The sequence below is a fragment of the Leptosomus discolor genome, chromosome 1, assembly GCF_034619465.1.
Source record: "Leptosomus discolor isolate bLepDis1 chromosome 1, bLepDis1.hap2, whole genome shotgun sequence".
NCBI classification, from domain to species: Eukaryota; Metazoa; Chordata; class Aves; order Leptosomiformes; family Leptosomidae; genus Leptosomus; species Leptosomus discolor.
Window position 1 is genome coordinate 218,467,687 of NC_141391.1, and position 14,292 is coordinate 218,481,978.

The window sequence follows — 14,292 nt, forward strand, 5'->3', positions numbered from 1 at the left end:
AGCATTTGCACCGCTTTTGTATAGCAATAAAGCCTTATCAGAAACATTTCATAGGAGGAAAAGATGCAAACACTTTAAACGGGATGAGGCAGGGAGGGATTTTATTTTACATTTTGGGGGGAGCGGGGTGGGGGGGCGGGGGGGAGGGATGTCACTGACGTTGTCCCAGGCCAGAGGCCAAGCAGCTGGCTTGCTGTAACGCGGAACTGTCTCGGGACCCGGGAAGTCTCTGCATTCCAGTGACCTGCTCAGTCTCTCTCCTCTGGAGACGTGACGGTTGGCTGCAGGTCCTGGGTCGGTTGGCAGTTGGTCTCTTCTGTCCGAGCCATCCAAGCTCAGCTTCCCGGATGTCGTCCTCCGTGGGCCGGAGAGCGGGCAAAGAAGGTAGCGCGCGTTTGCCGGCGGAGAGGATGGTGATCCACTGGACTGCTGCCGTGCAGGAGCGAGAGCGGATACGGCACAAACAGGTTACCGGGTGTTTGCTGGCTTTTTGGAGACTAATGTATTTTCAAATTATTATGGAAATCCTTTTCTGTTTGTTTTGTTCTGTTTTTAACGTTTTTAATGGATGCAGGAACAGCAACACTTTTGCACTTTGTACCTAGTGACAACATTGGAGAGTGAAACGGCCCCAGCACAGGACCTCTGCCGTTACGCCCCAGGTGTCGGTCATGGAGAGGTTTGGGGGGTGGGGGGCACACGCGTGCCGCTGCCTTGGCCCGGTGGGGTAAAGCAGGGTGGAGAAATGGACTGCGCTTCAGCCTGCCCGGGAGCGAGGTCAGCTGGAGGGGTGGGCTTGCCTCCGGCCCACGGGATCTCCTGCGCAGGCTGAAGGACCTGCTCCTGTGACGGCCGCGCCGGCCTCGGGCACAGGTCTGCGCCGGGCGGTGCTGGCCTCTGCTTTGAGCTGGTGCGCCCAGGTCATACGGGTGGAGGTGTTGGGCCACGCGCAGAAGCAGGCTCGGGCTGGTGACGGCAGGTCGCGGCGACCAGGGGGCTCCAGTGCTTGTTCTCTGCCCCTGTAGTCTAGAGGCAGAGCTGGGCCTGCTTCGGTGTGCGAGCTGCCTCCTGAAATCCACCTGTCAAACGTTAAACGCCGCTTATTTTATTAGTCCAAGGCCTAAGCTGGAAAATCGTTCACTTTGGAATAAAAGCATGAAGCTTAACACATAGGTAGCCAAATAGCTTCTTTTCAGATATATTCTCACTTGTGCATAACGAGGGACTTTACCCTGTGAGTATGAAAAAGTACCTCACGCAGATCTGTCGTTACGAGCAAAGGCATCCTAGCCAGACTTCAGTCTTCTAAAAAAAATCCTTTAACTGTGATACGTGTGTAGTGCATATGAAACTTTCTTCACTGTATCGAGAGGTGGGGCGGGGGAGCGAGGTGAACAAAACGTGTTCGCTGTTGGAGTCAGTCTGTTCTGCTGGGTCCGTGTCGGACGGTGACGTACCCGCAGCACGAGGCCACCCTTGCGCGCCCCGAGACACCGTGTTTTCCTTTTTGCTCTTAGGGAGAGCGGAGGGTTTGGTTTGCTGGAGTGCCAGCCGCGGAGGCAGCGATGCGGAGGGCAGGGCGAGGTTCCGTGTGCGTCCTGGAAGCTGGGCGCGAGGGCTGTGGGCCGCCTGGGTGCTGCTGCCGTAGCGGTGGTTACTCTCAGCTGCAGTGACTCGGTAAGCAGGTGCTTTCGTGGCACGGCACTGTTGTTCTGGAAGTCTTCTCACTTGCTCCTTGTAAATCAAAATAAGTAATTTAAAGTTGCATTGCGCTGGGAGGGGAAAAAAAAAAATCTCACTTTCTGCTTTGGTTGCCCTGCTTGCTATTTGGAGATCAATCCCGCTCCTGGCGGATGATCTGAACTGATGAGTGGTCTCGAGTTCCTAATTGGAGACACATTAAAGTCTTAATTCTCAGAGGATTGGTGCTAGAGTTTTTCTGAAAATCAGGTTCTCTTCGGGCATTCTGTAAGCACCCAAAAACGACGCTATGAAAACCGAAAAATCATTCATCTAATAGAGCATCAGCGCAGCTTCTTCCAGCAGCTGGTTGAAGACCGTGGTTGGGCTTCAGGTCCCATTAAACACCAGGGGACAGCAAGAGGTCTCTTTGGGTCCGTGCTCATTCACAGCTCCTGGCCGTGGTGCCCGCGGGTTCCACCAGGCCGCAGTTACGACCAAGTCCATTCAGGGTCAGGAGGTGGAGGGGAAATGTCCGCAGCAGGCACGGTTTGATCATCCTTCTGGCTTGAGGTGTTCTCCGCCGCCTTGTTACACAGAGCCGTGATCTTGGCATCGTAGGCAGGGGTCACCTCGCGTCCCCGCGAGCTGGGCTGGCCGGTGCTGCGGGAATACGGATGAGCTGTACCCGCCTCAGCTGCTCCCGATGCCTTTGGGGAGCAGGAGCCTCCGCCTGCAGGGCGGTGGGGGCCTGCTGGCAGCAATAATGCCCCGGAACGTTTCCGAGATACGCAGGGACGTGTCTGTCTGTGCCTTTCGTTGCAGATTCTGAACGTGTCGTTTGTTAGCTTTCGGCTTGAGGCTGTACAGTTGAGTGAGAGCTTTAGTGGTAGATTGAAACATATCCAGTAAGCAGATCTAAAACCACAGTTTAGCTACTGGGGGACTCGTTATCTTAGTTGATTAATTTGGTTCCTTGTGTCCAGTTACTCTTGTGATCAGGCGTTTTACCGGTAGCTCGCTGGATTTGTAGAAGTGCACAAGCTCTCTTGCTTTCATGAGAGGTGATGGTTCTTCCACGTTTGGGATTTACGCTCTGAATTATACTTCATCGCGCCCGTAGGGTTGTTCTTCACAGCAGCCAACAGGCGGATCTAGAAAGAGTTCCTCGTGCTTCGGGTGCTGGAGTCTGCGGTTCGGAACCGACCCAGAGTCGGATGATGGTTTCCTTGCCTGGCTCAGATGATTTTATGGGTTAACAGTGCGTGAATGTCTTTCTCTTTGTGAGTCTGAGCTTCCATCTCTCTGGAGTCGCAGTGGAGACGTGGAGGCTGAGGGGTCCCACCGCCTCTGGGCTGTGGCCTCCCTCGGTCCCCGTGGCTGAGCTTGCCTCCTCGCCGGCCCGGAGTGCCGCCCTGCGGGGCTCGGAGCCCGCTCCCTGCGCGGGGCCGTGGGGCAGGACTTGGCCGAGCCCCTTACGCAGGTCCGGCCGTGCCACGTGCGGTGCCAGCACCGCGGCTCCGTGGGTTGCTCCTGGTGGCATCTTGGGGCACGCTGGCTGCTGCGGAGCTGCGTCACCTCCTCGCCAGTAAGCCGTGACCCGAGGTTGGAGCGGGAGGAGCTGGCTGCTGAAGGTGGTGCCCTTTGAAACCCCTCGGCTCGCGGAGACGCTTGGCCGGAGCGCCGCCAGCACTAACCAGGAGTCAGGTCCAGCTCCGCCCTTCCTCGTCCGTGTGCAGTGTCTTGAATCTCTCCGTATCGGTGTGGTCTGTCTAATTTTAGGTTTGAGTGTGTGTGCTGACGAGTGTGTCTATAGATATATATTTGCAATATGTATTATTCCATGTATATTTATACACACACAGCGGGGTATTGTGAGAAACCTGGCGAAGCAGCCGCTGAGAGCACAGCGAGCCTGACCGTAGCATCCGCGTGCGGCGCCGTCGTCCGTAACAAGTCATCGACAAACGTTCCTTGCACAAGACCGACACCAGCATGGCATACCTTACTGGGGGGCACTGGTGCTGCTGGAACGTTCTAGTTCAGCGCCTTTGCCCAGCTGGGCACTGGTACGGTTACAAGAGAGCAGCGGCTCGTCCGTGGTCCCGCCGCTGCCGCAGAGCCGTGCCCGGTGCCTTCGCGCTGCGAGAGGAGGGGGCCTTTTCTGCACCGTCGGCGGTTAAAAAGTGGTCGGTTCAGCCGACGCCGAGTATCTCTTGACTCCGTGGCTGGCTGGTTGGGTTGTGGGGAAAGCAGGGTGGTGCGGCCGCTCGGGAGTCCCGCCGCCCGTCGCCACCTCGGGTCGCTGCTTCCAGGGGTCCGGCCTCCTGCGAGCAGCACCCGCGTGTTGAAGCGGGGGAGCGCAGCCGCAGGGCTTGCCGTCAGAACCCCTGTGCTGCGGGAGGGTCGAGCGGGCCTCGTTTGGCGCCGCGGAGAGGTGATCAGGTAAAAACCCAAGTGCTTTGGCCGAGTTACTTCTGTTGCTCACTGCAGGTTCGACGCTGGGCGCAGGGACGGCGGCGCTGGGGCAGGCGGGTGGTTACGTACCCTCCTCGGTTACACCGGGGGGATCTGGAGGGGGGTCCAGGGCTTTGAATTCCCGAAGAGGGGAGGTCCCCTCTGAAATTATATCTGCCAGCTTCAAGTTAAAGTTATGGGGAGTTGGTCCTTTGGAGGAACGTGCTTTAGTTCATTCAGCAGTTTCACCAGTTTTCTAACAAAATCTTCCCACGTGCGAATACAATTTATTGCTCCTCCTCTTGAGCCGCAGCAGTTAGGGCGGACAAAATCCCGGTTATTCCTCTGGATGGTGTGTCCTCAGCAAAGCTTGATAGAAATGTCGTGAGCATCCCAGGGCTTTGCTGCCCAAAGTGCTTGGTAGAGAGCTGCAGCTGGCAAGCGGGGTGGGAGAGCAGTGGGTGCACAGATTTAAAAAAAAAAAAAGGAAAGGAAAAAAAAAAAGCCAACCCCCCCCCCCAACAAAGCAGCCCCTGTTGCGCTCGGCAGCTGTGCAGAAAGGCTCAGGCTGGTGGAAAGGCTTTGGGCACGCTGCAGCGTGCATGGTGGACGACAGGGAAGGGACGTTCCCGAGTAACCCATCTAAAGGAAAAACATCTCACCCGGCTTTGTCGGCGCCTGCTGGCGTCCCAGAGCTGGCCGTAAGCTGAAGTCGTGACTCACCAGTGGCGTAACAGAGCAGAGCCTAGTGCCGGTCCCCAAAGGTTCGCACCGCGGCCTGCGCTCCTTCGTCTCGGCTTAATCCTTCCAGCCACGAAGCGCCTTGATTTCCCTCCTGCCCGGCTCGAGCTGGGCCTGAGGATGCAGCCGGGGGCTCGGAGCCCTGTGCCGGGGCTTTGGGGCTTTCACGCCTTTCTTTGCACTTCTTGTCTGACCCTCGTGGCCGCCCTCAGGAGTGTTTTCATCCCTGTTTCCTAGTGAGGCCTTTTTCAGTCTCACCGCGGCGCGCTCAGCCCTGTCTGGCTGCGGCGCTGGGCGCAGCGGAGCTGGAAGCGCCGCCTTTCCTTCAGGCGCTCGGTTTGTCTGGGCGGCGAAGCCGCTGCCGTCGGGCAGGTCCCCTCGCTTCTGCCGGCGTGAAGGACCGGAGTGGTTTGCCAGGCGTGGGTGGAGGGGCTGCGGCAAAGTCGTGCAGGTCCTGGCCGGGCGGTCGGTGTCCCCTGAGACGCGAGAGAGACGAGTCCTGCCGCATTAATTATACTTGATAAATGAGATCATCATTTGATGTTTTTGCCACGTAATGCTTGACTTTTTTATAGCCGCTCGTCTTGCAGTTGTCAGTCATTTAAAGAACAGGTTTTCTTGCCCTCTTGCTCTTCCCAAAGGGGTGGGCTCGCCCTGAATCGTGTTCAGAAACTATGAAAATGGCTTTTGTTGTTACAAGAGGTTTCTCGTTAGGAAGAAAAGAGACAAACCACAACGTGCCGTTTGCAATGGCATGCTGATCGGCTTCGCTTGGGTCGGGGTTTAACCTGGCATCAGCCCTCTCTGAAATCCCGTCCTGCCGCGAGCTCCGCTGCTCCGGAAGCGCCCGTACCCCTGGCCGCGAGCTCTCGCCGCCGTCACGCGCTTCCCTGCTCTTTGGCCAGCCCCGGCTTCCCAATAAAACCTGGCTCGGGGCATTTCCCTGAAGGCAGGTGCGGTTTCTCCTCCCCGTCCCTCGACGTCAGGGGAGCGCCCTCGGTGGGGGAAGGCGCTGGAAGGGCCGTGCGGTGCGGGAGGGTTGGCCTCTGGGTTGGGCCTCATGAGCCGTTCAGAACAACGGGGCGCAAGGTGCCCCCTTCCCCTGTGCCCAGAGAGGCCGCGGTCCCCTCGGGGCTGGCCCGGGGGTGGTGCCACGCGCTTCGGAGCTCTTCTGGCCGTCGCAGAGTGCGTTTGGCTGCTGGCGCCTCGGTGCCCGTCGTGCTGCCGCCGCTGGCCCCAACGCACGTGGTTTCCCAGTTGGGGTGTAAAGGGATTTGTTTAAGCTGGTTATGGAACCGCCATGTAATCCGGAGTATGGGACGGCTGTGTCCAGCGTGGTTAGCGCCAGCCCTGGGCGGATGGGGTTTTGTTCAGAGCGGCACGGGCCCGGAAGAGCCGAGGGCTCCAATTAAGCTCAGACCTTGGCTTGGGAGGCTGCCGAGGGTGTTGGCGCTGAGCGCAGCAACGCGTGTGCTGTGGAAAGGGGTGCTGCCCCCTCTGTAAGACCGTGTGACTTTGTGCAAGGGGGGGTTTATTCTTGTTTTTCCCCCCTTTTCTTCACTTGGCAGCTTTTGTGGGTGGAAGATCCCTACACTGTTCATTTCCCCGCCAACGCAGGAAACCCTTTTTGAGCAAAACCAGGAGAGTCCCAGAGGAGGCTCCAGGTTCGAAGGTTCCAGCTGCAGAGGGAACGCTGTTTCGTTTGGGGTTGGTGATGGATCGTTCCCCTCCGCGGTGGCTGCTGACGGGCGGTTTCTGGCAAACCTGAGCGGTTGTTTTCTGTGTGCGCTCACGGGCGAGCTTCCCGGCAAACCCGAGGGCGGAACAGCGAGGCTCCGGCTCCTGCGCCTTGGCTCACCTCCCCTGAACTCACTTACCTCCTGGCAGAAGGGCAGCGCGGCGGCCGGTCCGACCTCCTGCTGGCGTGCGTGCCGGAGTGAGCTGTGTCTCCTAGGGACTGCGACTGTCCCTGCCGTGGCGGGAGTATAAAGACGTGCAGAAGTGGGCCTGTACCTAAAATGTGGGTTTGTATTTGACGCTGATCAGGGGCTTTTGTAGCGGACGGATCCTTCCCCAGCTGTTTTTTATTTTCTCCAATTGTTGGGGCAGATGTAAACTGTTAAAAAATCTTTTCTCGTGTAATTTTGATGCTACTTTTTCAGAACTTTCTGGGAATTTGTAGAAATGCTGTAGAGAATCTCCCGCCACTGAGGGACTCGGGGCGAGCTTGGCTCCTGCTGTAGATGCCGCTGCCAGGCGCTGCGGCAGCGTCTCCTAGGCTGGGTCGTGAGGGAGCCGCGCGTGGCGTGTCACTAACTCCAGGCACAGCCGATGCCAACTGGAAGCCCCTCGCCGGGTGCAGCGCGGAGCCGCTTCTCACTCTCTGCTGAGCCCACGGAAACCTTTGCCGAAGGCCGAGCGTGGCGGCTGAGCCAGCCAGGGCTGGGTGGCCGGCGGCGAGCTCCTGGCCTTGCTCCGTCCCCACCCTAGAGCGTGGGAACCGCCTTCGTGGGCGCTGCCATTCCCCGAGCGGGTGTTGCGGGAGCCCCTGGGGCACTCGCTTGGGCCGGGGGCGGTGGGAAAGGAGGGTCCTGCTGGCGCCGCGGTCGGAGCTCCCTGCGCTCGGTGCTCCTCGCCGCGGGGACGTCGCGCTCTCTTCCCGCTCCTCTCGTCTCCAGACTAAGGCTTAAACACCAAACCCTGACCGACCCGCCGGGACAGGCCGGATCGACGCCTTTCTGCAGCAAACCCCCCTCCCCTCCTCACCCGCGGGCGGGCGGCGGCCGTCTCCGGCGCAGCGTCGCGCTCGCTCCGCCCGGCCTCTCCCTGCGCAGCCCCGGCTCCCCGCGGGCGCCCGCTCGGGGGGCGAACCGGCAGAAGGGCTTCGGTCCTCGCGCGGGGACAGACCCTCTTCAGGGGACCTGGCGGTTCTCCGAAAGGCGGCGCCGTCGGTTGGGGTGACGAGGGCACGGGCTCGCCCTCAACTCCTCAATCTGGAGTTCCGCGTTCTGACTCTTGCAGGATGAAGTAACAAAGAAAACCATTAATTACCTCAAGCTGTAACTCCGTGTGAATTCTGGCTGCGAGGCAGGGATCACACGAAAATCCGCAGGCTACGTGGAAGGAGCAGCAGCTAAAGGAAGGGGAGTATTTAGTAAGGAACGCAGTCAGGTGTGGTGGTTAGTGCCGTGCCCCGTTCCTGCCCGCGATTTGGAGCAGAAACGTCGTCTTTGTAAAGGATATCTTCACAGTCGTTCTCAAAGCACCGTTTGCTTTTTGCCTGAGACTTCGAACAGACTTTTCTTTCTTTCTTTCTTAAGATACGTTGGCCAAAGCGCGGGGTGGGAGGGTTCGGAGCACTGGGGACTCCTCCGTCCTTTTCGGAAACTTCTCCTCGTGGGACCCGTGTCCTGTTAGTTGGTCGTTGATTTCCATTTACTGTGTCGCATCGCCCCTGCGCTGCCCCTCGCGCCCCTCTGCTCAGCTCCTCTCCCTCTGTCAGCGAGGCGGCTGGAACTGCCGGGAAAAGGCGTTTGCGCTCGCGCCGACGCTTCCCAGCTCCTCCCTGGGGCAGAGCCCTTGGCTTTTGGGGGGGGATCTTTTCCAGTGACTTCAGTTTGTCTCATTTCTCACACTTTCCTACTTCACCCTTGATGGTACAAACCCACCCGCCCGTGCTCCCCTGGCCCGCCTTCCCCTGGAAGTGCCCCTCGCGGGGTCGGGGCAGAACCGCTCCATCTTGCCGGTCGCACCGTCCTTCCTGCACCGCGATGCGTTCGCAGCATCTGCGGTCGCGGCTCCGACTTCGTGGGGTTTGGGGGTTGGCATCGCCCGCTCCGCCGGCGCTGGGTCGGGTTTTTCCCCTCCCCGTTCACAGCAGTGTCCCCTCCCCACCCCGGACCCCGTCCTCGCTCGGGCGAAGAGCTCACCCTGCGCGTTCCGCTGGTGACCGAGTGCCCTGGAAGGAGCGAACCCTCTCTAGGGCAGAACAACGATCAGCAATAAAAATCCCAGATACAAACCCCCCAGTGCCTTTGGTTTAGTTCGGAAGGAGTAACTTCTTCTCGTTCCAGCGTTGAAGCCGAGCCGTGTTTCGCCTGCGGGGGGCCGGGAAACGGGGCGAGAGGACGCGGTGCGCGGAAGGTCCCGCGCTGCGCGGGAGCAGTTTTCGATACGCCGCTGTTGTCCCGAGTGCCTTATCCCGCCCGGCTCCCGACAGGAGGCGGTTCTGTCCCTTGGGCTCGCTTACGCCTCCCGAACCCCGTAGCTGCTTGTGCCCCCTGGTACATCCCCCCGTGCGCGCTGCTGAGCCGCCTGGCCAAGCCCAGCGCGGCCGCCTCCTCTCCCTCTCCCTCTCCCTCTCCCTCTCCCTCTCCCTCTCCCTCTCCCTCTCCCTCTCCCTCTCCCTCTCCCTCTCCCTCTCCCTCTCCCTCTCCCTCTCCCTCTCCCTCTCCCTCTCCCTCTCCCTCTCCCTCTCCCTCTCCCTCTCCCTCTCCCTCTCCCTCTCCCTCTCCCTCTCCCTCTCCCTCTCCCTCTCCCTCTCCCTCTCCCTCTCCCTCTCCCTCTCCCTCTCCCTCTCCCTCTCCCTCTCCCTCTCCCTCTCCCTCTCCCTCTCCCTCTCCCTCTCCCTCTCCCTCTCCCTCTCCCTCTCCCTCTCCCTCTCCCTCTCCCTCTCCCTCTCCCTCTCCCTCTCCCTCTCCCTCTCCCCTTCCCCAGTGCATGACAGGGATCCAAGGACCGTTGCTGAAGGTGCCTGCGCTGGGGGCGCCTGCAGAACCGGGGCCGTCGCCGCACCGGCCCGCGCCGCCGTGTTGCACCGTGGGGAGGGAAAGGCGGCGCTTGGGGATCGTTCTCGCCGGGCCAGAGCTCCGTGGGTTGCCCCTCAGGATGGGGCTTTGCTGGGGGGAGAGGCTCCTTTTTCTGAAGGGTTGTAGAACTCGCGTGGCGGGGAAGGGGAACGCGGCGTGCAGCCCGCTGTCCGCTCGGAGCCGCCCGCGACGCCCGGCTGAAAACCGTGTGTTGGGTTTGTCCCCCGGGTGCCAGAGGCACGGCGCTTAGAAGTGGCTGAGAAATTGATTACACGTCATTTTGTGTTTAAATGTAACTAATATTTAACTATTTTATTATTTAATTTAAATTAAAACCTCATTTGTCAATGTGGGCATGTAAATATTTTCCCCTGATGAAATATAAATATTCCTCGTCTGAATTTTGGGGGGTTTTTTTGAACGAAAAGCAATTTTTCTGCAAAACAGTCACTGAGAAATACTTGAAAAGCTGCTGACGAGCTTTTCCCTTCGATGGTTGTCCGTCCCTTTGGTGGCAGCACCGCGTCAGCGTAACTGGAAACGACAGAAACATTGAAGTGTTCTGGGTTAAGCATCAGCTGGAACCGGGGGAGCGGCTTGGGGCTGGATCCGGGGGTTCCCTTCGGCGGGGTCCTGCGGAAGTCCTGCGCGCGGCGAGAGGAGCGGGACGGCGTTGGCCTCGCAGCGGCCTGGAGGGGCGGTCGGTGCGGTGGGACGTCGCCACGCGTGACCTCCCCCACCCCGCTCCGTGGGTGCTCCGGCAGCGTCCGCGGGAGAGCGGAGCCTTCCCGGGGGGTCCGTGCGGCTGAGGGCGAAAGGAGCCCGAGAGCTGCTGGGCGGGGGGACCCAAGGGACCGCGGGACTAAAAGAATTACTGGGATTTCAAGGAGGAAAATCGTTTCTTCAGCCGGCCTCGGTGGTGATCTAAAGAGCAGGTTTAGAAGCGACACACACACACACGCACTTCCATTTGCTTGCTGTGCCTGAAATACTCTTGGTGTGGTTTTGTATATTCCCCTCGGAGCGTCGGCTCCCCTCCCTGCGCAGGCGGCGAAGGAAAGGGCAGCTCTGCTTGCGCAGGGGCGGCCGGGCGGGACGGGCAGGAGCAGGAGCAGGTCCCGGTCCCGGGCAGGGCAGGGGTTCGGTGGCGGGACCTGCTGGCCGGAGGGTGCTGGCTTTGCACGTCCCTGCCTCGCTCTTCCCCTCCTCCGCTCTTCATCTTCACTTGTAATGTATATAGGGACTATTTATATATATATATATTTCTAGATTCACCATAAACCTATTTTTCTCAGAGCTTTTGGGTTTGCGTTTAACTTGGTGAGTGAGTGTGCACCTTCCGACACGGCCGAGTCAGTGGTACAGGGGAGGAAAAGGTACTGGGCGCACGGGGGGTCGCTGGGGACTCGCCCCCACGGGGCTGAGGCGCGGGGACGGAGCGGCTGGTTCCCGTTCTCTCGGTTCGCGGTAAAACGCCGATTTGTGCTTGTCGCCGCTGTCGCTGGGCAGGGCGAGCTGGGGTTTCAGGCTGAAAAAAGCGCTCGAGGGTGTTGCCGTCGTGGCGCTCTCCTCGGCGAGGCTCACGGCAGCGGTCGCTGGGTTTTAACCTTCGTTCCTGCCTGTCCCTGTCTTTGCCTTTGTACCCGGCCCGGGGTGACGGCGCGTGACGCTCTGGCGAGCAGCTTCAGCTGAAATGTCAGGTTTTCTGGAAATCCTTTTTCTGGATCAGATGCTTCATAAAACCTTCTCTGTGGCACAGCCCGAGCGCTGGCGGCAGGGCTCAGGACAGGGCTCAGGACAGTCCTGCCGTGCGCGCGCGTGGCGTGGGCGGTGCGTGTTGTGGCACGTTACGTTAGCCGTGGTTCTAACGAGGCTTTTTATGCCAGGGTTTGTCTGCTCAGACAAACAGAAACTTCCTTTTTAGGCTCCGACTCCCCAGGACACCGCCGTTTCGCCAGCTCATTTGCACTGGCCGTGCTGAAAGCAGTCGGAACGTGAGGTGCTCTTTGCTGCCTGATCTTGGCCCAGGTCTGTTGAACTGGAGCTTCGGGAGTTGCTTCTCTGGGGCTTTTCCATAACCTCTGTTGGTGTCTTTTCCGTTTGGTGTTGGGCTGCAGTTCGGGCTGAGGCGGTTGGAAGGACCCAGAATGCTTGTTCAAACTAAAATAAACCCAGCCAGTTCGGTTTTTGCAAAGAGTCACTTATCTCCAGGAGAACTGGGAGGCTGGTCGGAGCGGGCAGCGGTGCTGCTCAGAGCCGGGGAGCTGGCAGGTTCCTCCAGGCATCTCGGAAGGGGAGCGGAGCTCCGGCTGGGGAGGGTGCGTGGCCGTGCCCCGCTCCTGGGCTTCGCTCCTGGCTGCAGCCGCTCGTGTCAGGAGAAGAGGGTGGGGACGGCCGCCTCCGCAGTCCCCGTGTCCCAGCCGAGGTAGAGCTGCAGTCCGGGCCGTGGGAGATGCGAGGTGAAACCTTCCCGGGGCGCCTTTAGCTCGGCTGGGCCAGGGGAAGGCACTGCCGCCCGGGCGGAGCGGGGCTGGGGCGCTGACGTGTCAGAGAGACGGATTTCGTGGTGCCGGGTGCCCGAGCACGAGCCCGGGTTTGCGGCGTTGCGCTGCTGCGCCTGCTTCGCTTTGCTCTTCCGAAAATCCGGCCCCTTTTGGTGCGAGTTCCCCCGAAAATCCGCTAGTGCCCTGCGGGCGGTGCGGGGCCGGGTTCTGTGTGCGGGCGCCCAGGCCGGGGAGGCCAACGGGAGGGGCTGAACCGACGCCTTTAAACACCCGACCCGCGAAGCGGCGGCCGACGGACGCACCCTCCATAGCAATAAGAAACACCGGCCCCCACAGACGGGGTCCTGGGGCCGCCGCCGCGGCCGGACCGGTGACGGCGGTGGGGCGAGACGGCGGCTGGGCTGGGGAGGGTCCTCGCTGAGCGCGGGGCTCGACGCCGGCGTGTGCCGCGATGCCCTCACGGCGTCGCGCGGCCTTTCCTCCCAGCCGGGAAGGGTGGCAGAGGGGGCGCCCGCCGGGGTCAGCGCTTCGGTGCAATGACAGAGGGGAGCCTTTTTTCTCATGATGCCTACTGCCCTTAAATGTTGAAACCGGGTCTTTGTAAGCAATGTCTGTGTATCTATGTGTATATATGAGGGACAAATTTTAAATTACTGCCTTTTTTCCCTGTTTATTTTTCTGAGTAATTCCAGATGTACTTTAGTCTCTCTACTGTCAAAACTTTTATATTGTAAATCTGATGCTGGTGGCTTTTGGTTATTTTGGTTTTTGTTTTTGTAAAAAAGAAAAAAAAAAAGAAAAAAAAGAAAAAAAGGAAAAGGAAAAAAAAGTCTGCATCTCTATGTTGTCAGTTTTAGGCTGTAAATTCCAACTATCAATAAAAGCTCAAAATTCACGTGCCAGTGGTGGATTCCTCCATCCCGCAGGACACGCTCAGCCCCGCCGCGCCGCATCCCACCCTCCGCTCGCGTGAGCGGGACGGCTTCGCTCGCCGGCTTCGGCCCCACCGCCCCGCTCGGTTCGAGGTGCTGCCTGTGGCAACCTGCCCGTTTCTCCTGCCCACACCCCCGGGAGGGCGGCTGGGCCCGCGGCGGGAGGGCGGAGGGGAGCGGGGACGGCTCCCTGCAGCCCCTGGCGAAAGCGGGGGCCGCGGTCGCTCATTTTCAAGTCGCCCGTTGCCGTCAGAGGGGAGAGGAGGTGCAAGCGGCTTTCTGGCCAGCCCTGGCTCGTGGGAGGATGGGCGCAGCGACACGGCTGCTCGAAGGCGAGTGCGGCTTTGCTCTTACAACTGTGCCGCTTGCCTCTGCAGCGTGAGTGACGTGATGCTGGGGCAGCGGGGCTGATTCTGGGTGAAACCCGTGGGCTGTGAGAGCTGCCTGGCTGACGGGGGGAGGCGCTGAGGTGACCGATGGTGTCACTGCTGACCCGGACGGTGCTTTGGGCTTTGCCAAGGCCAGGCGTGGGAGCCTGCAAACCACAGGCAGCGACCAGGGGGCCTTGGCCTGTAGCAGCTTTGCCAGATGTTTGCCTCTGTACGGGGCTGGGCCCTTTTTGTTGCATTGTGTTGGCTGCAGTGTAAGAAACCCTCAGTCCCGTGGCTTCTTGTGCCCAAATCCGCACGTCTTCACCCTGCAGAAAGGGGCTGGGTTTGCAGCAGAAGGCTGTGGCAGCAGCCAGCACCAAGGTGGAGTGGGGCTGGCCTCCCGCCGTGGGCAGGCCCGGAGGCACCGTCCTTGTTGGCATCCTCTCAGCTTGGGCCGAGGTGGCTTTTCAGGGCTTTGCGATGACGCTGGAGCACGGAGCTGCCTCATGCCCTTTGGTTCTTCAAGGGGTCCCCGTCTTGGTGGTTGCAGCCGGGAGGATGTTTGAGAGCGCTGCACGGCGTCACGGTTCCTGTAGTTACTGAAGCATTTCAGTTGGGTGGTCAGGAGGAACCAGCACCGTTGGGTTTGGGTTTCTTGCCAGCTTTCCGTCAACACCGGGTCCCAGCCCCTGCTGCAGCGCAAGACAGTTCACAGCGTGTGGCTGCGCAGCAGCAGCTCCATGCGGCCGCTCTGCGGAGCCCACCCCTGCGGTGCCGTGGTGCTGCTGGACTCTGGGAA